This window comes from Ailuropoda melanoleuca, chromosome 16, assembly GCF_002007445.2.
Source record: "Ailuropoda melanoleuca isolate Jingjing chromosome 16, ASM200744v2, whole genome shotgun sequence".
NCBI classification, from domain to species: domain Eukaryota; kingdom Metazoa; phylum Chordata; class Mammalia; order Carnivora; family Ursidae; genus Ailuropoda; species Ailuropoda melanoleuca.
In genome coordinates, this window is record NC_048233.1 from 7,973,343 (window position 1) to 7,980,476 (window position 7,134).

Sequence of the window (7,134 nt, forward strand, 5' to 3'; positions counted from 1 at the left end):
ATAGCCATTAGTTGATGTCAAATAATGTTTTTCATTGTTCAATTTATTATAATAGAAGTCTTAGTGATTGTCTTAGTCAGTTCAGGCTACTATATCAGAATACAATAGACTGGGTGGCCTATAAAAAGAGAAATGTATTTCTCAAGTTCTGGAGGTTGGAAGTCTGCGATCCAGGTGACAGTGTGGTTGGGTTCTGACGAAGGCCTTCTTTCAGGTTGTAGATTGCTACACTGCATCCTCACACGGGAAAGAGTGAGAGAGCTGTGATCCTTATAAGAGCACTAATTCCTTGCCAAAGGCCCTACTTCCTAATGCTGCCATGTTGGGAGTTAAGATTTCAATATATGAATATGTTGGGGTGGGGGAAAGGGTGACAAACATTTAGTCCATAACAGTGATACATGTAATTTAACTTTTATTATCACCAGTCTTTATCAATTTAGCTGTTCTTTTTTTGCTCAGTAAATATTGTTTGGACCAGGTTTCTTTAGGGTAAGTTGACTTCTTCATTCAAAAGTTACTATCTCTTTCAAAGACATTTGGAGGTTGATGTGAAATTATAAAAGAAGAGACAATAAGTTCCTATTCTAGGAGATTTTATTTATTTATTTATGATAGAGAGAGAGTGAGAGAGAGCAAGAGCTGGGGGAGGGGCAGAAGGAGAGGGAGAAGCAGACTTCCCACTGAGCACAGAGCCTATGAGGTGCTTGATCCCAGGACGCTGAGATCATGACCTGAGCTGAAGTCAGATGCTTAACTGACTGAGGCACCCAGGTGCCCCAATAAGTTCCTATTCTAAGTAAAGCTGCTTGCATATATGAAGATAAACACACAAACACACACCCACACACCCCCCACAAAGAATTGATCACTTAGGACAGATTTAGCTGGTGTTATATCCTAATATTACCTTCTATGCCCAGACCTTAAGCAATTTTCTTCTTGCCTCGATAGTTAATCTAGAATTCGGAGTCCCAGAATGTGAAAACAACTTATTTGACAAAGAAACAGTTAAATATCATCAGAGTGAAAAAGGAAGGTAAAACTGTATATAGTTTTGCTTTTGAAATGCTTCTGGAAATTAATCTTCAAAGTCTTTAGTTTGCACTCTAATAACTCTGAATTTATGATTAATAAGATTTAGACCAGGGCAAAGATATTCCTTTGTTTCATATGATAACTAACATGCTAAGTGTCATGGAGCTGAATCGTGTCCCCCAAAACTCATATGTTGAAGTCTTAACCCCCAGTACGTCAGAATATGCCTGTATTTGGAGGTAAGGACTTTAAAGAGGTGATTGAGGAAAATGGGGTCATTTGGCTGAGTCCTAATTCAATACGACCGATATCCTTACAAGAAAGGAAGATGAGGGCATAAACACACACAGTTCAAGGGGTGAACATGTGAGGACACAGAGAGATGGTGGTCATCTATGAGCCAACAAGAGGCTTCAGAAGAAACTAAACCTGCTGACACCTTTATCTTGGACTTCTAGCCTACAGAATTGTGAGAAAACACATTTCTGTTGTTTAAACCACTCCGTCTGTGGTATATTGTAATGCCGGCCTTAGCATATTAATAGACTAAGCACAATGCTAAACTCAACAAGATTGTTGAAGGAAAATGTTCGCTAACATAGAAACTTAATTTTAAGTATGTTAAAAATTGTATTTGTAGTATCTATTTGCAAAGAATAGTTGTGCTAATACAAATTACTGATTATTAAAATTGGTTTACAATAATCTAGACTTAATCCTTTGTTCTTCACATCATATGGATGGAAACATAAGGTACATGCTTTAAGAATACATTTTATTTTAAGCTTTTCACTGAACTTTTCCAGATAGAGAAATTAATATCATCATCAATAACTAAGGAATGGCATAGGGGCAGTAAGGAGGCTGCAACCATAAATACTGTTAAGTCCTGGTATTACTTACAATGGTGATTACTACATCATGGGGCTAGTTACCATCTCAATGGTTTTCATGTACTTCCCCTCTAATTTTACTTCTTTTTTAAAAAGATTTATTTATGTATTCTAGAGAGGGGTGAGGGGAGGGACAGAGGGAGAGGGAGAGAGAAACCCGAGCAGACTCATGCTCAGTGTGGAGCCTGATGCAGGGCTCAATCCCAAGACTCTGTGATCACGACCTGAGCCAAAACCAAGAGTCTGATGCCCAATGGACCGAGTCACCCAGGTGCCCCTTGCCTCTGTTTTTTCTAACATTTTTCTCTTATTTTGGTAATTTAATATATTTTTAAGAGGAAGAATAAGAGAAACACAAGCTCATTCACTTGAATGCTTCGGTCAAATTTGGAACAGTATTAGGCTGAATATTCTATAGTTTTATGCCTGAATATTCTATACTAAAAATCAGGAGGTTTGACTTATGTCTGGACCCTGGTATTTATTTGTTCCCATAAAAACATTCAGAATTGACTCTGGATGACACAGGAATGATCTTTTCAGAATTGCTAGTTTACCCATGCTGGGAATTAGAAAGTTTTCTCAATGCTATTTATAAAGCATTGTGCTTTCTAGTGTGTGCCTTCCACAAGTTCAATTCCTTTCTCCACCGTGCCTGGACCACCCACTCCACTCTGGGTGTAGGCAAGGAGTGATCAGATCTTGTTAGGCTTTTTGATTTCTTGACGCTTTAACAAGAATCATCAGGAAGCTGTAATTCTAATAAGTGATGATCTTAGAACTCGAAAGAAAACACTGCTCTTTTCATGCCAGAACTCTAGGTTGACTTTGACTTTTTTTTCTCATTGTCTTGGCACTGGTAGGTGTTTTAGAATTGCCCTTTAAATATATATATGTATGAATATAATATATATGACATCATCATACAATGAGTGCTTGTTTTTATAAATCTTTTTTTTTTTAAAGATTGTATTTATTTATTTGAGAGAAAGAGAGAGACAGCACAAGCAGGAGAAGCAGCGGAGGGAGAGGGAGAAGCAGGCTCCCTGCAGAGCAGGGAGCCCAATGCGGGACTCCATCCAGGGATTCGATCTGGGGACTTGATCTGGGGACTTGATCCTGAGCCGAAGGCAGATGCTTATCCACCTGAGCCACCCAGGCGCCCCTATTTTTCTAAATCTTTAGAGCTTGTTTATTATGCTAATGTTTTTGCATCAGACAAAGCCACCCACATTCAACAGAGATTGAGCGTGTATCCTGTGTTAGGCACTGGAGAGTAAAACAATAAAGGGCAACTTAAATGCCCTGAACCTGTGTTGTACTTAAGAGAATGGAGTGTGACTATCCTACTCTGTGTAATAAATATAAACAGAAATCCTAGGAATGGAAGTTATTAATGAGCAGTGTTCGAAGCTGAGATCTAATTGTCCTCTTCCTTAGTGACAGACTATCCACAACTTCAGCCAGTGCTCAGAAACAGTCCTGATAAATTCTGTAAGCTTTCTATAAGAACAACTTCCTCATCACGCATGCTTTTTTCCAGAAGGATAATTTCTTTAACAGACTGAGGAAGCCAGTCCCATGCTATCCATGGTAACGTAAAGATAGGGAAAAAAAGTACACTGAATTCTGTGACGTAGGAGACCTGTGTGCTGAGTTTCAGCGATTCAGTAATGCTTCTCAAATTACTTAGTGGGCTTTTGGAAGCACCAAGTCATTTGGCAGCTTCCAAGGCAGGAGGAACTTCCAGCAAGCAGAGCTATGTGGCCAGCATCTTCACAATCATGGGTGCAAGTGCCATCTGAAAGAAAGGCAAAATTATCTGTATTACCTAGTAGGAAAACACCTCCCTACGGAGAAAGGAGCTGTTAGGTGCAGTCTTTGAGCAGCTGGGAAAATACAACACAGCAAGGAATGCTTATCACATAACGGACGGGCATGCTCAGATACTGTTTTGAGGTAAAACATTTAATTATCAAATTTAAAAGAGTAAACCATTAAGCCAGTATCATCAATAAAACTGCAGTTATAATTAGATGATAAGATTTGCTCTCAATGTCTTGAAGGCCTAGGACTGTAATATATATATATATATATATATATATATATATATATCATAGTCCCATTCATAGCAGAATCAAGAGCGATGGAGAATTATCCATGGATGGAGAAGTTTAGGTAACTGAATATTAATAAGGTTGAATATTAGTGGATCTGATGAGATTATGGGATATAGGTGAGGTTCAGTGGGGTGGAGTCTGGAGCCGACGACCAGGAAAGAATTCTTGAGGCGTCTTTGGTGCAAAATGGTGGTTTATTAAAGCACGGGGACAGGACCCGTGGGCAGAAAGAGCTGCAATGCAGTTGTGAGGGGTGGCTGATTATATACTATATGGTTGGGGAAGGTGGGGAAAAAGGGAGGCTGAGAAAGTACTTTCATATGTCAAAGAAGACTTGCAGGATATTGGAGGCCTTGCTGTTGTCAAGCCAAGGCTGTTCACAGTACTTTCCTACTATCACGTGTCCTTATCAATGGGCTGCAGGTCCAAAAGAAATTCCGTTTTATTTACATTTCCTTCTGCCTCAGCTTCCCTCAATTTTATAGAGGGGATGGTAATGTTAGGGCTTCAGGAAGCTGAATTACAGGTCTCTGGAACTTAGACTATTGATAAGAAAGCTTCTTCCTTGTAAATCACTAGGACATGTGTAAACTGAGTTAGACTCAGGTCTTGCAGGATTGTGATCTCTGTTAGTTAGCTATTTGTTTTTTTCCTTTCCTTAGCTTTAGGGCAGCCAGGAGAGCCTGAGGAATGTTGCATACATCCTGGGGCCGGGGGCGGGGAAGGGGGGGTGGTGGCGGGGAATTGCAGGGTGTCAGCTTCTGCTTTGTCCTCAGCTCGCCTTCTGTTCCCTCATCAGATCTATTAAGAGCCACTGTCTGAACTTCAGGCTTCCCATCTGATACGTAAGAACCTTGGAGCTCGTCATTCCTATCCATACAAGAAAAAAGCTGAACAAATTGAAAACCACCAACTTCTCCTAGATTTGCCAGAGCCTTGAGGTCACAGGGCAAACTGCGGCCCCCAGAATTAAAGACTGTCAGGTAGAGACAGCGTACAACTTACTGGAACAGAAGCCCACGAGCAGAAAGCTCTGTGGGAGTGAGTCATGGTAAAGGAACACACAAATTGCTTTTGACAAATTGCCGGAGGCTCAGTGTGGACAAACTCAGAGGCCCCACCTTCTGTGAGTTTTACCTTTAAGACCTATAGTAATTTCTCACAGTGAAGATGCGAGAAAAATCCCCTTGTGATTCCAGCAGGAAAAAAAGGAAAAGTAACCATTTTGAAATATACCTGGAACATTCAGGTTTGTTTGTTTTTTTTTAATTAAAAAAAAATTTTTTAAACAAGGTCTGCCCTTAAAGGAAACTATTTAATCAGAACCTAATGGACTGGAATTTTACCAGGAGCCTAAAAGAACTGTGGGCAGGAGAATATTCAACTTCAGCCCCTTCTGGCCTTCCTGTCTCACCTAAGTGGGGAAAAATACCTGAGAAGCACATCTGAAGGTCACAGCCTGGGGGCACAGGCTCACTAAGAAGTTGAGACCAGATCCTAGGCCTGCAGAACGCCTCCCCTCCCCTGCCCCCACATTACCACTGCATCACTCTGTTGATAGTAACAAGCCATTACAACGCAAAGAACTGCACATCTGAGACATTATCGGTGAAGAAGTCACTAAGGAACCCCAAAGACACGGATGACACCACCACCAGTGGAAATTTTAGCCTCTGACACCTATAGTTTCTAGCTCACTGTAAACACAGTGTAACCCCTAGCTAGATAAACATAAAACCTTACACTAAAGGCTTATTTACCTCAGTTCCTTTTACCCAGCTCTTCATGTCTGGCTTTCAAGAAAAGATTACAAGGCACAATGAAAGATAAAGATACAGTTTGAAAAGACAGAGCAAGCATTAGAATGAGACTCAAATTATGGCAGGGAGATTAGAATGATCAGACCAGGAATTTAATATAACTATGATTGGGGCGCTTGGGTGGCTCAGTGGGTTAAGCAATCAACTGTCAACTTGAGCTCTGGTCATGATCCCAGGGTCCTGTGATCCCGCCCTGCCTTGGGCCCTTCGGTCAATGGGGAATCTGCTTGAGCAGTCTCTCCCTCTGCCCCTCCCCCCACGCACGCGCGCGCGTGTGCGCTCTCTCTCTCAAAATAAATAAATCTTTAAAAAAGTAAAATAGCTATGATTAATATGTTAGTGGCTCAAACGGAAAAAGCAGACAATCTGTAAGAGCATATGGATAACATAAGCAGAAATGGAATTCTGGAAATGGAAAAGTAAGAAAGAAATACTAGAAGTTAACAACACTGTAATAGCTATGCCTTTGAAGCTGGCCTAGGGGCAGGGCCAGGAGAGCAAAAAATTAAAAAAACAAAGGATTCTCCCATGCTCCCTGATTCTCCTTCCTGGTCATTTGGCCAGAAAGATGGGCTAGAAGTCTAGGGAGAAAAACAACAGCAACAACAAAAAAATTCACCACCACAACCATTATAGTCTGTCTTTGGTTTTGAAAATCCTTCTTGATCTATTATTTATGGAGTCCTAAGGGTTTTTTCTTTTTCTTTTTCCTCTTTGTGTGTGTGTGTGTGACATTTTTACCATTTTTTTAAATGTACAGTTCAGTGATATTAAGTGACGAGGAAGCAGACAGCAAGCTGAGGGCAAAGCACAAACTAACATTGCACAAACCCCCCCCCCCCCGGGGGGAATATATGTGACATTCTTCAGGCCCTCCTGGATGCCCTAGAACAAAGGAAAGTCAAGAACAAATAGTTAACCCCCCTCCGTTTCCCCCCACCCTTCATTTTTCCTTTCCTTCTCCTAATGATCTCCCTGCTATCCCTTATGTTCCACAAATAAGTGGAACCATATGATAATTGTCTTTCTCTGCTTGACTTATTTCACTTAGCATAATCTCCCCAGTCCCATCCATGCTGTTGTAAATGTTGGGTAATCATTCTTTCCAATGGCTGAGTAATATTGTATATATTGCATATATGGTCCATTGTATATATGGACTGCATAGTTAACTTGATAGAGATCACAGTCATGCAGGACTCCAGTTTGCAGCTGTCTTTTTTTTTTTTCTAAGATTTTATTTATTTATTCGACAGAGATAGA

The 7,134-nt window shown here is 40.6% G+C and overlaps 1 long non-coding RNA gene across 1 annotated transcript in view; it reads right to left on the reverse strand.

Moving 5' to 3' along the window:
• Positions 1 to 3,047: 3,047 nt before the first annotated feature.
• Positions 3,048 to 7,134, reverse strand: part of LOC117796673 — a 15,648-nt gene continuing 11,561 nt past the window's right edge. The window contains exon 3 of the long non-coding RNA XR_004621261.1: positions 3,048 to 3,732. This is a non-coding gene — a long non-coding RNA (uncharacterized LOC117796673). The remainder of the gene's footprint in view (positions 3,733 to 7,134) is intronic.